The 23022-nt window shown below is 42.8% G+C and overlaps 1 protein-coding gene across 2 annotated transcripts in view; it reads right to left on the bottom strand.

The window, feature by feature from the left end:
• Positions 1-22254, bottom strand: part of FRYL (FRY like transcription coactivator) — a 310032-nt gene extending 287778 nt beyond the window's left edge. For both annotated transcript variants that reach the window (XM_088475243.1, XM_088475244.1), the window contains exon 1: positions 22079-22254. The gene's annotated coding sequence lies outside the window, so the exon portion shown is untranslated. The remainder of the gene's footprint in view (positions 1-22078) is intronic.
• Positions 22255-23022: the final 768 nt, after the last annotated feature.

Here is a 23022-nt window from a genome sequence, read left to right as displayed (position 1 = left end):
TCCCTTTGAAAAATGAGGGGGCACCAATGCTCTTTCTGGCACAGGGCACCAAAAAGTCTAGCTACGGCTCTGCCTGGGAGTCATCACCTACCCTCACTCATCACACGTGTATGGTGTATTATATTCTCATATACTTAATATACTGGGTCACTGTGATAGTACAGACGACTATAGCTCATGCCACTAAACTATAGCTTGCTGTTCATAATAGATTATTATGAACACAATGAACAAAAGCTGTGACGGATGCCAAGGCTGTGCAGCATATTCCAGATTCCCTGCCCACACCCAATATCACAGGGTAGACCTCTATTGGCTCGAATTGTTTCATATGGTTCTTCATCCCGTTCTGTCCTGTTTTGTAAGTGTTATAACTAAGCAAGAAGGAAAAACAAGGATGATTTTCAAGGGGCTCATAAAGGCCTAATAAGACGGGATTCGTAGCCAGATTTTGCCATCATAACATGAAATATTCAGACAATTGTTTAAAAAGGAAAAATACAATATACATATTGAGATCACTTCCTGTTTTATAGCAGTTACCATGGGGCAAATGTTATCAACTTCTGATTACAAATCTGCACGAGGGAGAGAGAGGGAAAGGATAGGACTGTGTGCCAGTAGGGGGTCAAAAAACGAATTTAAGGTTTAATGATTCTCTAATAGATGCATACGCCTGTAATGATTATTTGTGTTGCCTTTATATAGATACATAGTTTGTAAATGTTGAGTTAGACTTTATGCAGGTCACACATAGTTTCACTTGGTGGTCAATTTGGTAATTTTTTGTTTATTTAAAGAGGTGTCTCCGTGCAAATGTGAAATTACAACACAATAGTTAACACTGAAATGTTACCATCACATTTAGGTTTACTTCCGAAGAGACATAGGGGATAATGATAGAAACCGTCCATTGCTGCAAATTGCTCCTACACTGACGTAAGATCTCGGGCAGAAGCCAAGAGTTTGTCCCAGTTTTACCAGCGGTACAATACAAAGTATGTATAAGAAGGATGGGGAGGAGCATCCAGTGGAAAAAGATGGCTTGGATACATATAGTGTCTCCACTGGGAGGATAAGCCCTGGTTTATGTTTCCAGCAGTGCCAGTATTGCTGGTCCCTGGAGTGGCGCACAGAATTCCTCCTCCTCCAACAAGAGGTGTAATGCCAGGCAGGGTACAAGACAGGGGAAGGACTTTGTGAGAAGTTGGACAGTTTTATACATCAATGCTATCTGCTCCCCCCGGAATGTCACGGATAGAATGTCACACATCACAAAAAGGACATGATTCCCAAAGCAAAGGGTCAAAAGACAATGATGAGCCACTTTAGAGCTTGGTGCTCATGGGTAATTTCTAGAGCTACGCATGGTATTCTAATCTTAGTAGTGATCTACAGATCACTAAACAAATGCTGTACTACTCATGCCACTGTAATGCCTCCACTGCAGGAGTTCAAATAGGTGAGGTACATACCTAAAAGTGCCCCCCTCAGTGGTTGCTATTACTTGTTCCCAGGAGGGGTTATGGCTTGATGACATCATTAGTGTTCACTGTAGGATTTTTTAGGTCAGGGTGCTGATCACCGAGGAGGGAACTTCTTAGTTTTGAAGGGCAGATTGTTGATGCTGCACTACACATTGCTAAAGATACAATTGGTAGTTAGAGTGCAATGCACAGAACATATGTTAATAGTGTTTATACACATATATGCACCTAATGTACTATATACACCCAGATACATATAAACTATATTTAAGGATTTTCCACATCCCCCTCATATAAGACATTATTCACAGTCTGCAGTTTTGTACATCTGAAGCATTTTTACTACATTTCTCAGACTACATCACATGCATATTCCTGGTCAGACTCTAGTGACACAACACCAGGATTTTATGACGAATATGACACCCAATGGCACAGAACATAGCGTTACCATGTCATTCATGTATGAAGACGAGGAGCTTTGAGTGATCCTTCCAGGACATGCTTGTATCCACTACTGCACAGGGATTAGTAGGTACATGTCTGGGAAATAGACTGTTTACACAAAATTCTTTCCACTTTTAAGTCTATCACTCAGGACCGAAATGCAACCTCATTATAAAATCGAAACTTCCCCGACAATACACGAAAATTCAAACCCATTTCCTGACAAATAAACAATTCCCTTCCAAAAGGGATGCCCAACTTCCTAAATAGTTTTGTCATGCAGAGAATGGCCTGTCTTACTCCAGATCCTCAGCCCATACCTTAAGGTCTCCTCTACCTGCTGACACCTACTGAGTCTGCACGCCAGTATGTGGAAACGTGCAAACATCGCGGAGCAAACCCTGAAATGGACACGACCCGGCGAAAGATGAATTGCAGGAAGAGGCATTCAAGCCCGTTCAGGCACGAATAGCAGTGTACTGATGCCAGAGTCACCCGCCCTCGACACTGATCTGTGTTACCAAAGTCATCCCTCTTGTTCTTTGAATGGTGTGTGGCCCAACTCCTGGTGGCTGGATTTTGGCAGGCACCTGGCCCTTTGCTCCACCCATCTCCTGTTGCTCCCAGACTGTCAGCTTGCTCCGGGGAAGTGCAGGCGCAGGGCGCAACCTGGCACTCGCAAAACGGGCAGGGCGCATCTCAACATCTAAATAACGGGCAGGGCGCAAAGCTAAAGCAGGCTAAAGGGAACACTAGTCAATGTGTGAGGGATGCGATGTCGTCATTAAGCCACACCACTTCCAGGGAAAACACTGCAGACATTTTTAAAATCCAGGAAATAAGGGACAGAGCATTAAACGGTCTGTGGGCAATTCAAATGTTTTTTGGGCGTCCAAACACAATGGGCGCCCAACATGGCAATTCAATTGTAACTCCGTTTCCCTTATATATACTCCCCTCCTGCCTCCATACACCGCTGCATTCTTCTTTTCCAATGGTAACTCATTATCGGTCAGCTGTCACTACAGCTCCTTTGTTTTCTTCTTTACTCACTAACCGATGTAAAACGGGTTCCCTTGAGTACAGATTTGACTTTAAGGAAAAGAAAAGTTACTCGGTGCTAGGTCTGGCGAGTGTGGAGGGTGTCCTAGCACTGCAATTTATTCCTTGGCCAACAACTGCTTCACAGAGAGAGATGTGTGGGCTGGTGCGTTGTCCTGATGGAGGATGAAACCATTTTTCCACAACTCTGGCAACTTTCTTCTGATTCTTTCCTGCAAAGTTGCTAGAACATTTTTGTAGTAATGTTGATTCATCATTTGGATGCGGTGTTGAAAGTCAATTGAAACAATTTTCTCAATTTATTCCACATTTTCATTTGTTTTTGATGTGCAAGGCCTTCCGGGACGTTCCTCATCGTCAACATCCTCATGACGTCACTAAAGCGATCTGTGCGAGAGGGGTGAAACTTGCAAAACAGTTTTAGGATAGTCCAAGGTCAATGTTCCCCCACTGTCTTTTAACTCACAGAGTATTGTATTTCAGTACAGTCTCGTGAGTAACAGCCACACCTCGTATTACATGTGTGCAACTGAGTCTGAATCTGCATGCAAAGTGCTACGATGCAGCAGCCGTGGCTTTTTTTCATGCCAAGTTATATTGTGCTCAGTCCCACAAAAATATACTAATAATAATAAGTGTCGCATATCAAATTAATCAGGAACAGTCTCCTGGTGCGTCCTAGTCGCATCACATTGCAACAAAACAACAAAAGGCGCTCGGCGTAAGCAGAGTATCACGGGACCTGACAGCTCACTTACGCCAGGCGTCTCGCACCACATGGCGCATTGAAGCTAGATGTATGAGGACACATCTGTATGGTGGTTAGGACTCTAGAGGTAGGACCCAGTTAGCACCAAAATGAAGACTGTTGACCCTATCTTGAGACACTTATCGGAGTCAATGGATGGTTCCTTTATCTAACCGTATGGCTACTTTTTGGGGGCCTCTAAGAGTAGAAAGTGCTGATGCTCTCTATAGCCAGCTTCATTACAAGACAGATAGCTCAGGTGGGCTGGAAGGAAACCAGGATAAAATGATAGAGCAAAAAGAAGACATCCATAAAAGAACTGCACAATTCACATACTGGTTCAGTGTAAACAAGAAGTCGGTTACAACCACATAGACAATGGGAATGGTATTACATGTCACTGTCAGATATCCGTGTGTTACACAATACTGGAATCTGAGCAGAACACTCAGATTAGCATTGTCACATAAGAATGGCAGAACAGCACAGCAATATCTACTGCATAAAAGAAGAGAGACACCGTTTCCAACCCAGGGGACGTGTATCAGAGCGCAGCTCGTGTAATTATTCCTCGGGGAAAAGACATCAGCTGTCTGACTGCCTGTAATCAACAACAACACCACATGCTCTCTCTCACATACACGCACATGCGTCCATACTATATCTGAATCACAGTCGTATATATACTGCAATTCATGCTTTGCTCCCTAGCGAAAGGCCATTTAAACCCAAGGTCTCCATATATTATTTTCAAACAATTGTTTGCAATTGGTTATTAATCCCCATCTGAAGTTCACACAGTAGAGGTTATGTCAGAATTTTGTCTTTAGAACACAATCTCGCATCTAATGTGCTGCAACCATGCATGTAATGGCTTTATGGCTCCAGGCAGTGCAATAAAATGGCGCAGGAACAATAGGCATTGTTTCTGCAGATGTGAATATTTTAATGCACTGGTAACAGGTCAACATTTTCGGAATGTCGAAATCGCCAGAATGCCGCCAGAATTAGGGTAAAGCTGGGTACATACGTAAAGATTTTCTGTCCAACTATCCAACTAGTTGATTGGTTGGAATGAAAATCTGGTAAGGTATGTAAGCAAATGACAATCAGCAATTTGCTCCCAAATGCCGGAAAATGGACAAAAACTGTTGTTTGATCTAAACAATTTGTTCAGATCAAACATTTAACAAACTTGTCTGAACGACCATTTTCATCTGTTTTCTGGCATTTAGGAGCAAATTGCTGATCATCAGTTACCAGATTTTCATTCCAACCAACCAACTAGTTGGATGAGTGGACAGAAAATCTTTACGTGTGTACCCAACTTTAGGCTGTCGGCGGGTTTATTAGTCAACATGGTACACCAGTCCCAATCTGAGCGCTCTCATATGATCAACTACCAGACCAAAAAGGATCCTGCAAAACAGAACGACCCATTAACAGCCCACCAGCTACAACTACTGCCACCCACTGATCATTAGCACCGAAACACTTGAGATCTCTGAAATGAGTGAGTGAGTGTCCTTGTTTAGCACAAGTTGATGCACATGTAAAAAAACAAATGATGAAAAACAAGAGCAGAACTGTATCACACTAGTAGGATATGATCACAACAGCAAGTTAGGTACAAAATGCATTTCCCAGAATAGGGAGTAAATAATACATGTGATGCACATACATACATAATGATAAAAATGAAATATGTATGACAGGAATAAGACAAGTTAACATTTCCCAGAGAAGCCCAAGGCATATTTATGTGCGTATTTTGAACCTGAAAAACATTAAAAAAATAAAAATAATAATAATTGTATACAATTTCAAAAAGCATTTTTACATGCACAACATATTTGTCATAACTGGAAAATAACATGAAGATGTAAATAGATGGCTTTGAATGTTGCAACTGACTGACAAACAAATGGGTCTGTGTCTACTTTGTCCATGAAAATGACAAAATTCTGGCCAAATAGCAAGTCCTCAATAGTGCAGTTAGCCAATGACCAATAAGTGCAAATACAATAAATCAGTTTGTGAATTTACCAGCAGAGCCAAAGAAAAGTTATTTAAATATAAAAAAACACACAGATCAAATCAACTAGGTATAGACTCTTGAGCTACTGATTGTTGGTTTTAGTTTAAGTATTTGTTATGTTTGTCTTTCTGCTGCATTTGTATGATGCTAATACTTGTGGGCAGTTTTCTTGGATTTTTGTTTTGTTTTCCACAAACACTAGACTTTATTTTTAATAATTATTTGCTTTTAATATTTTCTTTAAATTACTACATTTATTTTTACCCTTATACCCCTTTCACACAGAAAAGCAAATTCCCAGGTCAAGCATTTGGACCCTGGAAATTTGAGGATCAATCAACACAGGTCCTTTTTCTGTGTGAAAGGGTCAAAATACCCGGAATTTCGACCCTGGTATTCACCGAGTAAAAGCAAGAGTTTTTGTGTGAAAGTGGTATTAGTCTATTTAACACAGGTTTGCATAATTTTGGCCCATATATTTACAAACACTTATCTTGATCCCTGGGATTAATTGATAATACCTCATGTGACAATACTGTTTTTATAGATTTAGATTTACCATCTTATCTCTAACCCCTAGCATGTGGAGTGGAAATCCAATAATACCAACAATGGGAATACCCTTTCTCAATTTTCCCTGTTTATCATGTGAGGACAAAGAAAGCAGCCTATCCATTCTCTAGACGCCATCAACTGAAATCATTCACTTCACAAGGAACCACTGATAAGAAGAATGCAACCTATATGTTCCTCAGGAATCAGTAATGTCATTAGATACTGGTGAAATTTCAGGTAACAAACTCATAAATAATGCTATGGCCGCAAAAATGGCTGTCTCAACTAGATAAGCGCACTTTAGATGTAATACAATCCCTATTTTTAAAAGGGATTGTTTCTTTATTTCTTGTAAAAACATGCGCTTAGGGGCAACCAGTCATGTCCGTAAGTGCCGAGCACGCCCCACAGTGTGACAAAAGGGGTGGGGCTTAAAGACACTCCCCTTTTCTCATGGCCACACTCCTTTTTCAGGCACACGCACGCTAGAGTGCTCTTTCTCTAGGTCCAGCACCCTGCTCGGCGCCGGATCTAGAGTTGACACTAGATATGGGCAGAAGTTATCATCCAGTCCTCACTTATATACATATCATTTATTAACAGGACTGGAACGACCAAGACTGCTCATTTTGATTAAGATAAATAATACCCACAGGCACCTCTATGCGGCAGGTTACAGTTGTAGACCAGAGTGGGGGGCATTTGTTTTTAGAACCATCTGTAAAAAATCAGATCATCAGAATGTTCACAGCAGCACAGTCTCTACTAGGCGGCGACTGCATCCTGGGAGCCAGAGAAGGAGAATGTAAGGAGCAGGGTTTTCCAACAGCAATCCGGCAATAAAAGGTTTTCAAGATTATGGTAAATATACAATCTTCTCTGTGTAGTTTTTTATAGCTCCATTTATTCAACTTTTGCTGATCTCTAAAAAGGTCTCCCATAATCTCATATTACTTAGCATAATTTTTTTTAAATAGAATATAAATTATAACAAAATAAAATTATCACAGTAATAGCCAAGATAATATCCTAATAAAATATGCCAAAATACTATTTTCCACAGATAAGCAGTATTTAATCTAAAAATGCTGGTTATGAATTGCCTTAGCATTTGCTAAATTTTCCATTTAATATGGTATTTGGGAGTTTACAAAAGTGTCAGGCTACAAGCAACTTTCAATTCTTAATAATCAATTCACACTGTGATTTTAAAAATAAAATATGCAACATGCAGAATCTGTAATTATTCCAAATAATCTAGTTTCCTTCCTGGTATGAGAGGAACGTTAGTGTCACAGGCGAAAGAATGTGTGTACTGTGTTTTGTTATCATTTCTTACTTTACATCAAAGACTGCAAATATTTCTTTGAACATCGCTTGAATGCTCCTTGTCATAGATGCAAAAAAATAAAAAAATAAATATGACAGAAATATAGTGACAAATAATGAGCTAAGAGCTTTCAACTCATTTATTCTGAACCAGACCAAGGAAACCCGTAGCTTGCTGACTGCTGTGGAACTACAAGAACCAGAGTGCCTTGCCAAACTGAAGTTCTGTAACAGATTCTTGATGTCTGTCTCATCTAAACTACAGAAGTCCAAAATAATGTAAAAATACAACCTAATTAGGTTTTAAATAAAAAAAAAAAAATATTTAATGGAGAAATAAAAAAAAATTAAAAAAACTTTTTTGTGGAAGAGTAGAACATTACGTAGCCACATGCTAGAGACATGCACTTCATATGTCTAGACTGTGGTCTACAGTGCAATTAGGAGCACTAACATTGTCTAGACAGACTGCATCTCTTTACTCAAGTCTTTTCTTTTATTCAACTGGCTGACATCTGGCACATTAGGTGCGCTGAGCTTTGATAAATTCCACCTTAAGCTTATATCTGTGTAACTGCATACAAATAAAATACTTGAGCCCCATAGAGTTCTAGCAGCTCCACTACCTGCAGCTTATAACGTGAATACTATCTACAAACCAGATAGTTCGCTGGGGATGATGGGAGTTGTAGTCTGGCAACAGCCATTATACCCACCTAAGAAGTGTAGAGTACCACAAGGTCCACAAGCCAGGATCACACCTCCTCCACAGTAGCATATACAAAGCAGCATGCTGAATGACACGTTTATGATGTGTATGGGTGACCTAATAAAACTATACTTACTGCCAGATATGGATATACAAAAATCATTATGGCGATTATGAGATATTTGGATACTCACAAATAATGTCATGTATAATTAATTTCTTTCTGCGGGAAATGTCTGATTTCTATTTAATAGTTCATTTCCTTATATATAGTACAAGGTGCAAATGATCTGACTGCAGTGCTGTTGAGTCATGGTAACAGGTCCCCACGGCAGGCAGCTGCATGTATGCTCCAAGTCAGAGTCAACACCAGATACAGTACAAAGACGTGTTCATTGTTTTATTGCTGAACTCAGATCTTCTCACAGCAGGACATTAATGGGAAACGCTTGTGCAAGATGGGTTTGCTACCTCTGCCACATAAAACGGACTGATCAGCCAGTGGATAATTCCATTGTTCTAGAAAAATGAGTTGTTCCTGAAAGCACTGATCCATACTCATGGACAGCAGACAGTTCCTTATTCTGACAAGCGCCAGCTGTACGTTGGCACGTTATTATAAAACCACCATAGCTTAAATAAAATCATCAACCGTTCAGTTACTCATTACCATGAGCTTCGTACAAATGTCTGGTAGTATTGGGGATTCTCAACACCCAGCAACATAGTCACAATACAATAGGTGTAATAGATACAGTATGCAGCACACGTTCTCTTATCTGTCCCAAATCATACAGCAATCATCAGGAAAATACTAAACTACTTTGTTCATTAATACTGAAAAGACGCATTTAGAATAGTAACAATGAAATAAATTCTCTTATTGAGTAACTAAAAGCTGCCGCTAGTTCTTTATTCCTGCCAAAGATTACCCCAGTTTAACTGCACAGAGGGCCTGATTCAGAGCCACTCGTAAGTGGCCGCTCGTTCGCTCCGAGCGATGTTCGCACATCTGCGTATGCGAATGGGTCGTAATGCGCATGCGCCAACCAGTCAGTGCAGTCGGAAAACGTGTGTTCGCAAAATTGAGAGTGCCTGCTAATTTGAGTGACAAGATGAGGCGTTTGTGGGTGGTAACAGGGGAAGGTGCTTGAAAACGGGGAGTGGAGATCCGAACGCAGGCGTGCCAAACGGTCAAAACGGGCGTTTTAAGGGTGTGCATAATTAACAAAGCAGCGTCATCGACCACGTCACTTGGTTGTTTCTTAGTCTGAACTGTTCGCATGAATGCGGTAGGAAAATCCAACCACAAGCACTGCGAGCAGTTCAGACGCCTTTCGATGTACTCGATTAATCAAATAAATAGCGGAGATGAAGTATGATGCGAGCGGCCAGGGGGGCGTCTTTACAAAATAGCGAGCGCATGTTTCGTTCGCTCGCTCAGACATAGAGGCGTCAACAGACCGCAAAGAGCGAGCGCTCAATTTAAACAGCCGGACCCTTTTTCTGAACGAGCGAGCACAAATAGCTTCCGGCTCTGAATCAGGCCCAGTATCCCCTTCATTGCTATTTACACATTATACAGGTTCTGCGACTCAGACGCTGAGGATTTCAAGTACATACTAAGCTGAGCATTCAGTATTATTATACTTAATTTATGTATTATTATTAATATAGTACCAACTGCATTATACAATCCGTGTATTTCATTCAAGTGCATTAGTCTCCATGTCCCAGTGGAGCGTGTAGTCTAATTTCTATAACACAGGTACACAAAGACACATACTAGCTCCAGCTAACTCAAAATCCAATGAACTGAGGAGTATGTACTGTGGGAGGAAAGCACTGCATGCAGACAGCACATTGCTTGTCATTGTACCTATAGCCCAGGAGTAGAAGGTAACTGCTGTATATCGCTGTATACTGCCTTCTGATAGCAATAAAGTAGGTCTATAAATTGCGCGGACAACAATGGAGGAACAATGTAAAATACATGGCAAATCAATGTTCATGTTTTCATGATAAAATGCAGCTTACATGACTACTGCTTAGACGGAGAGATGCAATAAAACATTCAGAACCCTTCTAGACACAATACGGTAATAAAGCAATGAATTCCTCCCTTCCCTGTGACTCCTCATCCTGTCACAGATCTGCTGAGGCCCCATTCCCAGGGACTGAGGAGTCTGACATCTACCAGGGAACACAGGAGACAACACATAACAGAAATATCCCGACTCACAGACAGCAGCACTTTCATAGGCTCAGACACTCGCCCACGTAGCCAAGCAGACATCTACACATCAGATAGAGCCAATAAATAAACCCATACATGATGCCTTCAGTTACACGTATCTGTATGCATGATGTATTTTACACAGCAATCACCATCATTAAATGCGACAAGAAACCATACAGAATATCTACAGACTTGTCTGTCTTAAACCTGAACCAGGGTCAGGGTCACAGTAATGACTAAAATAGATCTGTTGTAACTATTCTGGACGCAAGGGGTTAAGAACTGAAACACATTACATCTCACACAGGAAGCAAAGAGGAAGAACATGAGGAGGAAACAACTTGTGGGTTCTCTCAGCTGGGAGTCAACAGTTCCTCAACAACAAGATGCGTTAGGATGATACAGGTTACCTCTTGTGTCTACTACAGCACACACACACACACACAAACACACACCTCTCACTCTCCGCTTGGGTGCTAACCTCAGCACAATCCATGAAATTATTCACAAGGTGTATCTGGGACCATAAGAACCCATTATCACAGGTCTACATCAATCAGCTATTGAGCAATGAGGGGGGCTTATTTCGTTTCACTACAAGAGTTAAAGTCCACCTTTATTAATGCTATAACTAAAATACTTAACACAATTTAACTATTAGATGGCCTGTATAGTCACTTTAGTTTAACAGATACACAATTTAGAGAGCGCAGATCATGGCTTACTCTGAGCGTGCGCCTGTGTGTGTGTGTGTGTGTGTGTGTGTGTGTGTGTGTGTGTGTGTGTGTGTGTGTGTGTGTGTGTGTGTGTGCGCGCGCGTGGGACAGGGGGGGGGTATGTGTGACAAATGTGCTGGGAGGTCAGTTAAGAACAGGAGGGGGTTTGGGTAGATGAGGATAGAGTTGAGGTAGGTGTGGAAAGAACAGAGTAAGAAACAGGTGCTGGAACTATGGAACATATTTTTACTAGTAAATAGTAGTAATAAGTATGCTTTAAGTAGACTAGCACTTGATACAATAATAAGTGTATACTCAACACAGCCGATAACATACACAATCATTATATATATATATATATATTTATTTATTTTTTACTATACACACACACACGCGTGGAATATGTGACCACCCAGGACACAAGATCGTTGGGGGTATGCCTGCTCCAGGGTTGGAAATTGTGTGTCACGTATGACGATTCCACTCTTCAGTGTGTCACAGCAGAAATCAAACTTGTAATGGGTTTCTAGCTTAGTGCTATGTCTGTGTGTGATGTCATCACTGACAGTCATATAAACAGAATAAGAAACAGGTTATCCTTTAATGTACATTTAGTAAAAGAACTAAAAAAAAAACAACACCTTTCCTTTATAAGGATATATACATACATCTTTCATATATATCTATAGATTATAGTAATAGATCATAATTATATATATATATAATCTATATTATTTATTGTTGCACTTTTCAATTTAAGCCTTTATTTGAATACTATGTTTTACACAACAAAATATACATTTTATTGCATTTTACTTAGCCTTAGCGTTTATGCAAGCTGTATTCTCTTCACACAGTTCTTAACACTTCAAACACAAGTACAGCTAAATACCCATGTGTGAAAACTCCCATTAGCATGGGGATCAACGATCCCTATTTGAAACTCCATTTGCACCAAGTTGTCCACAGGGTGAGCAGAATGGAACTCAAACATGGCTATGAACTCCCGTCTATAGGCACAAATCAAAAGGCAAATTCCAACATAAAGACCGAAGATACGATGGTGGTTCAATAAATAAGGTAAAAAGACCTCCCATTGTGTAAATGTATTAATTTTGTACATATACGTATAATCAATAGTATGGCCTTGGTACAGATTCTTTTTCCACATAGTCCCCATACTTGTCTAAGCATGTGTTCCAATGGTACACCAAGAAATCTCCCGGGAATAGAAGAAACCAGTGTCATGCGTCTGAACCAGAATATGACGGCTTGCTAAACTTAACCACCGCTTGCAAATTGCCTTCCATCCAGGTGCTTCTTCAATGGTCCAAAGAGATGGAAGTCACTTGGTGCCAAGTCAGGGCTTCAGGGAGGATGGTCCAGTACTTCCCAACGGTAGCGCCGTAACAACTCACACGTGCAGTTGGCTGAATGTGGCCTGGCGTAAACGTACATCAATACGATGCCTGTTCGCAGTAACCCCATTCTATTGGTTTTGTGAACTTCTGTGAGTGAACAATGCTGCACACAGTACCCACTGAGATGTTGAGTTCATCAGCAATATTACTAACTGGAATGAGTCTGTCCTCCTGAATCAGACCTTCAATGCGGCACAAAATTTAATCTGTGGTAGACGTGCTTGGCCGGACGGAACACTGTTCATCTTGAACGCCAACCCTGCTCTCTTGAAACTGATGTTCAGACACAGTGGCGTCCCTTCCTGTAGTGTCACCCGGGGCGGGGAGGTATGCTGTGTGTGCGGCGTAGTCGTGCACCGCCAAAAAAGGGTGTGTGGCCTCTCTGGCATGGGGCGTGGCCACATGGGAAGGGGCGTGGCCTCTCGGCTGAACCCCTGTGGTCCCATTATTACTGGGGGGCAGGGGGGGGGGGGTGCTGGAGGCGCGGACTGCCCTGTGTGCAGTGCCGGCCGGCTCCCTCACAGTGTCAGGAGCAGAGTGCTGCACTTAATTATGCAGTGCAGCACCCGGCTCCTGTCACTGAGGGTGAGCCTGTACCTTGGAGTCACCCCTAGGCAGGTAACACCCGGGTGCGGCCCACACCCCCGGCACCCCACTTGTGACACTACTGTAAAGACAGTATGAACGATATGAGACGCAGTCTTATGGCCACGAGGGGAAACAGTGGTCTACCTGCACTGGCCTGGTGGGAAATTAGAATGAAATAGAGAACATTACACATGAGAGAGGTCTTGTTATCTTACTTAGTGAACCACCCTCATATATTGGATGGAAGTATACACACGAAGGGTTCACAATTATTCATTTAGGGTGTATTCACTTATAGCCTCCTAGGACAGCATCAACGCAACATTTGCACCTGCATATACTGTGATATGAGACTAGTAAGTCGTGGAGGCCACCCAGAGGTAACTGTACATAAGTCAATAGAGTATCACAGGCTTCATCATACAAGTAGTAAAATAACTTCAGGGAATGATCAAATCAACATTCCTCACAGTCCATAAAGCTACTAAAGTCAGATACTGTACACTAACGCCAAAAGCCACAGTGCTAATTAAAACGCATGTGTAGCCTTTTCAAAGTAAACTCACACAAAGTACCATGTTAAACTACCAAATGACCTTAAAATGTCATGGTATATGAGCCATTTACCATGGTAGACTTGTACAATAACACTTTGGGATTCTGAGAACACTGCAGTTAATTAACTGGAAACCAAAACATCTCAGTGAGATCACTAGTACTGGTAAATTGATCGTGTGCATTGTTATCATTATAGCGTTCTCGCTAGGCTGTTTTAGCGGGGCGCGGCGCCCTGCCCTCCTTCTGGAAGGCAAAAAGCGCCCTGCCCTCACAGCCTGCGGGTGCCATCTTCACCCGCTGGTCGCTTTGTCCCGCAGGTGGAGAAATGTGCGGTGACCCGGTCACTGCCAGAGAATAGACGCCGGGTGCATGCGCCCGGCATCTATTCTCCCTGTCTGCAGCGCTTTGGGGCAGCCCGGCATGTCCGTAAGTGCCGGGAACGCCCCCAAGAGTGACGAAAAGGGGATGCGTCTTATAGACGCGCCCACAAAGGTGCCCTCTCTAGCTCCGGCGCTCTGCCTGCTGCCGTAACTAGAGTGAACACTAGATTAATAATATTTAAAGCAATCAAAACCACCGACAGTTGTTTCTATATTTGTCCGGCTACATAGCTTGCTCACCCAGACACATAACACCGTTATTTTAGTTAAAATCAATTTTGCATTACAATTGCACAATTTTATAATTTTTTTTTATTTATCCAGACTATAACACCCATGGCTACTCAATGAGCCTCCCACATTCGCCCGATAGCCTTAATGCACGTTAAACACGTGCATTAACAAGTAGGATCCATGATAAGTTCACTGACTTGTGACATGGGAGATAGCACCCAATAACTGCACAGTTAACGTGTATTTTTTTTTCGGGTCTCAGTAGAAAAGAAATCCCTGATAAGTGGGGCTAATTGAATACGTGCTGGCGCTCAGTAAAGTAATTGAATCTTGCACTGTTTAAACATTTGCACAGTTATAAATTCAGAAAAGTTAAAAGAGTTTTTATATTTAACAAATATTCTATACAAACAGATCACAGTCATTTTATTGATCTCTCCTTATCCTGCACATTCTCAGTGATGCTTTAAATGTCAGTGTGACTTGTATCCTGCTAAACATTTTATGTACTAATTCTCTTCTGACAGAGTACAGATGTCACAGAGAGCAGCTCTGTGTGAGGCCAACAGCCATTTGACGCGTCTGCTATATAAACATTTCACACTGATGTCTATGCTGTCCGGAAGTATTGATAGAGATAAATGTCTCCAGCCTGCAACCTGGCCATCTTATGTATACCTCTGTACAGTTAAAGCACACCTGTCGCTATAGGTGCCCATACATGGTGCGATGCACCGCGTAGGGCGACTGCCGATCCGTCGGTAGACTGATCATGCTTTGCCAGTGCGGTCTCCGCAGACCGCGCGATATGCCGGCTCCTCCATCTGAATGGGATCGTACATCGCATCCCAGATCTGATGAACCTGCGGGAAGATCTGGGGATGCGATGTACAATCCTGCGGGAGCGCGCAGCACTGTACCAGGTACGATATCGTGCCCATACACGGCACGATATAGCACCTATATTGTGCCAATTCATTGGATGGGCACGTATATAGTGCAGTGTATGGCCAGCTTAAGACTAAAGGCACACATCCGCTAGACAGGCAAAAGACTGCACGATTACGACATTGTTATAGTGAAGTCGTTTGTCTGTCTGTGAAGTGCTTTCACTGAACTTCACTTTTACTCATCTGTGGCGGCCGGCTTTCACGACCCCATTGTCACTGAGCCGGGCCGAAGGGATCGCAGATAATCCAATGCTGCGTCCTTGGACTCAGCTCAGATCAGTAATGTATGCAGGAGACGTAACGCCTCCTGCTGCATTACCATATTACAGCTATCGCAGCTGCTAACATGTTAGCAGCTGCGACAACTTATCCGTCGGCAGCTGAATCACCCCCTCTATTCTGTGATTTTGGAAGCTATATGGATTTCTGTTCTTTAAGTCAGTCTGCTCCTAATATACCCCATTCCAAACGGTATGAGAATACGCCTATCTGCACTGTCATTTACTCCTAATTTGCATAGTTATCCAGGTTATAGGGTATAGGGGAGGCCAATGTAAAAACAATGAAGGCTGCAGGTGTACTTCAGGGTCCAGTCTTCAACCTGGGCAATTCCGGGTATCCCAGCTAGTTAATAATATAATGTTCATTTTGTACAATCAGAAACAAAAGTAATGCTGGGCTAAACACTATACAATGGCCGTTCTACCAGTATCACTGGATTGCCCAAATAATTGTACAGTGTATTGCCGCGACAGACCAATGGACCAGCTGAAATCGTCCAGCATGTTCAAAAGATTCAATGATTAGTCGGCTGCATCTGGCAGTGTATGCCTGACATTTCTCATGTTCTTAAGGGGAGGTACATGAAAAGGTTTCCTCCCCTGTGAAGAAACTCTGATATTTTGGCCATATAATGTGAAATATCTCAGTGTATGACCACAGTATCTGATGGTTTCAGCTTTTCCGATAAAATGTGTAAGTCTGACAGACCTTTTTTATGACAGTGAGTGCCCAGCATAAGTGCCAGTTTCCTATGCACTAAGTTACCTATTAGTACATTGCATCATATTGTAACTGTTTCTTCATTGCAAATTGGATGAGCTATTAACAGAAACTGGAATTTTAAAAGAAGGGAAATAATAACGGCATGTTATGATTTAACATGCAAAATGTCACATGATGATTACACACCCTTTACTACCCCGATGACAACAGTTACTGAAGCATCAAATTAGTAAGCAGTTCTAAAGTACAGCATGGCTATGTTTATGCATGTGATAAGAGGCACAATTGCTAAAACACTGGATTACATGTAAACAAAACTAGTTTGTTGCTTATTGTCACAGAAATAATCTGCACAAGTCCTATAATGAACCTTTCCCTTACATACAGTAAAGGCAGTACTAGTTTACCAAGGCAGCTGGGGCGGCCGCCTAGGGGCTCCCAAACACAGGGGAACCTACATACATATATCAATTAATTAAGCTCATCACCATGTGTGCCTGGGAGATACCCAACTTGTTATTTAAATGTAAATATGTTTTCTGCGTGTAGGGGCCTTAGGGGGTCTATTTACTAAGCAGTGTTATGAGAGAGTGAAAAGTGATGTCTGTGATAAGATGCCAGCCAATCAGCTCCCAACTGTCATCTCACAGGCTGTGTTTGAAAAATGACAGTTGGGAGCTGATTGGCTGGCACCTTACCACTCTGTCTCCTAACACTGCTTAGTAAATAGACCCCTTAATCTGGCTGTGTGTAAAGGCGGATATTTTGTAGGAGGAACAATTATTCCGTCTGCCAGTACAAAAGAGACTGAGGCACAAGGTGTCAAAGGGACTAATTCAGCCCTGGGCGCAGCCCCGAATTGGTCGCTATTGACCAATGATTTTGGGATTGAGCATGAGCATGTGCTGCAATGCTGCTGCAGTTCTGGTTGCAGTGTATGGGAAGCTGCAGCCTGATTGACAAGCTGTTGCCGTATCAGGGCAGCGAGGGGGGAGGAGAGTCTAAAACGCTGGTATGTCGCTGGCATTTTAGGGGCATGCCGAGGCCAGCAACTGCGTCACCGTACGCAGCTTCACTGGCCTCAACAGCTGGACTTTCTGAGCAACCTGAGAGTTACACAGATGGCCGATGGTCGCGATGCAGACCTGATGCTGCTTCTTCGGACGCAGGCAGCAGATCTGAGAAGTCGGAAGCTTTTTACAAAAACACCTCCTGCTGGATTAAGAAAACTTTGCTGATTCACTGCGGCCGAAGACGCAGCAGAGATCACTCCTGCGACCATCTTTGAATCAGGCCCATAGTCACGACAAGTCATGAAGTACACCTGTCAATAGCAAACAGTGGAAACAAGGGTGGAAGTACAGCTGTCGCAGGGGCTGCAATGGCTATGGGTCTACGGGGGACCTGGTAATGGTCCATCTGCTATTCCGGCCAAACACTGCTTCTGAGTACGTGCAGGGCAATATCAATCTGTACCATGAATTCCAATCCTCTGAAACAGATGACAGACATTTAAAAAAAAAAAAAAAAAAAAAATCCTGATTTTTTTTTTTTTTCATTTCTTTTTGGTAAACACAATGGGAGTAATCGGACTATATCGCTATGCAGAATTTCCCCATAATCTCGTCAATAGATCTAGACTTGCGATCTGCCTTTTTCACATCAGACCATGCAACTATAGGGCTTAAAAGGTCCATTGCCTCCTTAAGTAGTGAAAATTATCATTCATCGCTGTAAAATGGTTGCAGAAGGGAGGAGTGGGCAGGAGAGTTATTACAGAGAAGCTGCAATGTCTGAGACTTCTCATTGGTTTTCTCACTCTTCGCTCTCCAAAATGACACAGTTTAGAGCAGGGGCAGGCCAAGGCACTAATGCTGGGTACACACTGACAGATATATTGGCCAAGCAATTGATCGGCCAATATATCTTGTGTGCGTTGGGCAGTGTGTACCAGCAAAATTCCTGTGAACGACATCGTTAACAGACATATCGCGTCAGCTGTGCTGCACAGCCGATGGACAGATATATTGGGGCATCGTGCTATGTGTACGGGCGGTCAGCCGCCTATGCACTTGCAGCAGAGGCCACGGGGAGGGAGGCGCAACACGCACCCCGGCCATCGGACCCGCGACCAGATCGTCGTTGTTCATACACACTAAACAACCATCATCTACAAATATATCTGCAGATCACTCGATCTGCAGATACATCTGTTAGGTGTGTATCCAGCTTAAAGGCCTGATTTAGAGACAGACGCAGTGGGTATTAAGTACGCAGATCGAGCGATTGTTTGCCATTGCGCATAAGCCGCGTGTGCAGCGATCGCACTGCGATTACGGACGCACATAGAAATCCATCACAGTGTGAGTGACAGGTTGTCAGCGTTTGGGGGTGGAAATGGGAAGTGGTCAGAGAAACGCAGGTGTGTGTCAGTTTGAACCCAGTTACATGGATGTTCATAAATTAGCCACTTGCGCTGACGGGATTCCGGTGCCGGTATTTAGACTGTCGGCTTTCCGCATATTGGGATGCTGACTACATCCCCTATAGTTCATATGTCAGTTAATTGCTTTACCCCATTGATTGGTGACAGGAGATGGCTTCATATGTTTTAGCTGTTTGTATACCCTGCCAATATGAAACAGGAAGTTCACCAAAGGGGTACTTATATAAATAAGATCAATGTCATTGTATATTTCATTTGGTTTTATTTTCTTAAACAAAAATAATAATAATAATAATACAAAAAATAAAACATAGGGAAATTCAACCATTTTGTTGTGGAAAAAAATATTTTTTTATGGAAAAAAATATTTTTTTTATAAAACTATTTGCTGTAGGACGTAAGTAAAAAAAAAACCACAAAATTAGCCAAGCACCCAATTACTACTCTGCCCCTAACCCACACATTTTACATTTCTATTGATTTGCAAATATAACGTTTTAGGTCTGTATTGTTCGGTTAGGAAATATTGCTACTCTCCAAGTCACATAGGGGGGGAGAATTCCATCCTCTTTGCGGGGATGTGGCTCCCGGGTTATGTGCCTGGAGCTATTCAATTGACTGCATTGCGTCCATCACTTAAGCCGGGAGATGCACCTTACAGCGACTAATGCCCGGGGCTTACTTGTGGTAAATTGCTTTTCCCGACTTAAGTGCCAGGCCTGATGCTGTTACTACAAGAGGTAACACCGTGACTAGCCCTGAGGTACTAGATAGTCACGGGTTTGCCACACAAGTAAAATAGCTCAAAGAACTTAACCCGAGAGCTACATCCCCGCAAAGAGCGTTCCCCCCCCCCCATTAATAGATAGGCAGACTCAATTACAGCAATATAAATCATAAGAGATTCTAAAATCAGACATACGAAAATGAAGTTCAAAGAAACAGCTACAACCAACTGTACCACATACATTTTCATACCCATCTCAGTAGTGACAAGAAAGTTTCAGTGACCTATCATCAGAGAGGGACGCTGACCCCAGAAGTTAGGAATATTTATGAGTCATAAATCCATGTGAACAGAAACCAAGGGGACAACAGTGTGATCAGTCATAGTCTCGGTATACAGGCAGCCTGAACATAATGACTACTTCAGAAACAGGAGTGAGACTCTGCTGAACCTCAGTGGACAGGTGAGTGATGGTAAATACCTGCGGTACACAGACATATAACCAGTAATGAAATTGCTTCAAGGCAACTTAAAAGCCATCTAGGAAACTTTAACTAGCAAATGTTATGTCACACCAATGTAACTTTCATTTTCCTCAGTCCGAAAAATAAATTGTATAAAAACAAAACATGGCTTCCCCATGAGTGTCAGATGTGGTACAACAAACGTAAGTCTATAATCTGTATCACTGGGTTCATCTAGGTGCCAACGCACAGGCAAATTATTCAGTGGAAATAAAAAAGGGGACAACCACTTATATCTCAGATGCATTTATTAATCCACATAACATGATCTTCTTACTACAGAGATAATTTGCCATCATTACATCTTGTACCGATCACTACAAAATGGGTGACACAGCAGTGATGTGAAGTAGTAGTGATCGCTATATAGGCCTCCATTTAAGAACGACTCACATCCCCTTTAGCACTCGTTGCTTGTGTCTAAAGCTGGGTACACATTTAAGACGTGTCCCCAGCCGACCTGTTGTGCAACGGGACCCGATAGACGTGTCTGCATCGGCAAGTACATACACACTTTCCAATATCGGTAGCGTTCGGCAGCATGGCCCTAACTGACAATGGCGCCCGAGCGCGCGATATTGAGTGTACACACTAGACAATGTGTGTCTACCAGCTATAAGCTTAGTTTACTGCCATTTGCGAAGAGCTTGCAATCATGTTGCTGCAGACCTGTAAGCAGTACAGTCCCCAAGGGGACACAGCAGCACCTTTCCAGCTTCAGAGATGCCTTCCAGGCCAGGTTAAAGCACTGGGCATGATTCAGAGATGTAGAGACACACAGCTGCGAATTTGTACGCAGCGGTTGAGCAAAGATATGCAAATTTCACATTAGTCTGGATTTGTATTGAGACTCCCATGCACGACTTTGCAAATCTCAGCGACTGCGTACAAAGACACAGCATCGGTTGCAGATCAGTCAATTATCGGCCTTCTGAGTAACCCTATGGTTGTGCGGAATGGTCGTGGGGAGACGACTGAGCCATTTTTATTGTGCACAGGAACACAGTCGCAGGGTGAGACACGCCAAAAAAACGGTCACGACATGCCTGCATTTTCATCTCCAACTCCGTTGCCGCCAACATACAGTCCCAGCCTGTCAATCACTTTGTGATTAATATCTCACTGTGAGCGACATCGGTAATGTAACTTGACACATGCGCAGTGCGACTCATAAGCATGCGCAGATTAGCGATAAACGCTCGACTGCGTAAACATGAGCATTGCGTCCATCTCTGAATCAGACCCACTAAGCACAGAAAGTCGTCGCGCATGTGCATTGGTTAGTGACCCATCGCCGGGAGCGTAAGGCTGTCAGCAGCACAGCTGAGGACACCACGGAGGAGCTGAACCTCACCGGACAGCTGAGTGATGGCAAATACCTGCGGTATAAAAGTATCACTACAACATGCAGAGATACATATATATGCCTGGAGCAACTAGTCCCATTCTTAAAAGGAGCCCATAGTCCAGTGATACCTGCAGCGGTGTACCTATGGTGACAGCAACTGTTAGCTATTCCTAGGCACTTCTCTACTACTGATTGTGTGTGTGTGTTTTATTTCTCACACGTTTGCCTACAGAAAATATATCTAAGCATGAGGGCTGAATCTTATTTCTTTAAAAAAAAAATAAAAGGCATTTATGACATGCTTCACCCCCTAGTGATGCCATTCTAATCGCATTAATCCGAAAACACAACATTTTATAAGCAAATACCTGCAAGTGTCACATGTGCTGCATCTGCATTGTCTGACAGGCAAACACAGCTCTGCAGCGACATTAGACTGCAAGCTCTTGGGGACAGAGGGGCAGTGATTTGCCTGCTCCTAGTGCCCTGTGATAGGTATCGGAGAGGGACTGAGACATGCAGCCACCTATAGGCACGTCCGTGCTGCCCCCCACTGTGTGTACTCACCGGGCCGGATCACCCAGCGTTCCGTAGCTGATCCCCTGGCGACTCCCGGATTACAGTACACGGCTCTCGCTGATCTTTAGCCGCTGCCGCCTCCTGTATAAACCCTGGACAGCCAGCAGTATTTCCATCCGAGTCTGAGCCTGATCCGTCCCCGCAACGTCCCGATTCTTTCTCCCCCCACTCTCAGCCTCCCTCTTCTGTTCTCTCTCTTCCCCCTCGATACCCAACGTTAGTTAGTCGCCAGCCCCCGCTTTGCGCTCATTGGTCACTGCATCGTAGACGCTGGGCGGAGAAAAGGAACGAAGCGCGTTCATTAGATGATGGACATGTCAGTCTCCCTGGGTCAGGCATCACCGCCCACTTCATGTACAAAGCAGAGCGTGTGGATTAGCATGGGGCTGTCAATCAAAAAAGCGATGTCTCCCCATTTCAATTATGATTGGCTGGAAGCGCTGCGTGAGATGACGCCCAGACAATGAGAGATGCAATGAGCTCATTGGTTCAGGAGCTAAGGACACGGCCACGCCTACATAATAATGTTGCGACGTGATTGGATGAATTTACTGGTTTAACGCCACGCCCTGTGACTGATTAGCTGGCAGCTCTGTCAGTAAAGTTCTTGTCACATGTTGATGAAATTCATGGTTCATTTAGTCCAAGCGCTTTACGTTTATGTATTTCATTTTAGTTTATATACTGGATACAATTCCAACTGTGTTTTGTTAATAGCTGGTCTTTTTAACTTAATAATTATTGAACTGGAGCATTGAAAATTCAAATATGTAAGTGTATGACATGATGGCATAAATCAGTAATGTCCCTAATTATTATTATTATTATTACTATTATTATCATCATTTATTTATATGGCGCCACAAGTGTTCCGCAGCGCCTTACAAAGTACATAAACAAATTGTTGACAAGCAACCATAACACCCAGATAA

This window comes from Taudactylus pleione, unplaced genomic scaffold (genome assembly GCF_031769625.1).
Source record: "Taudactylus pleione unplaced genomic scaffold, aTauple2 ptg000169l, whole genome shotgun sequence".
NCBI lineage: Eukaryota > Metazoa > Chordata > Amphibia > Anura > Myobatrachidae > Taudactylus > Taudactylus pleione.
Note: the sequence above shows the minus strand (reverse complement) of the source record. Positions and strands in the feature narration are given on the sequence as shown.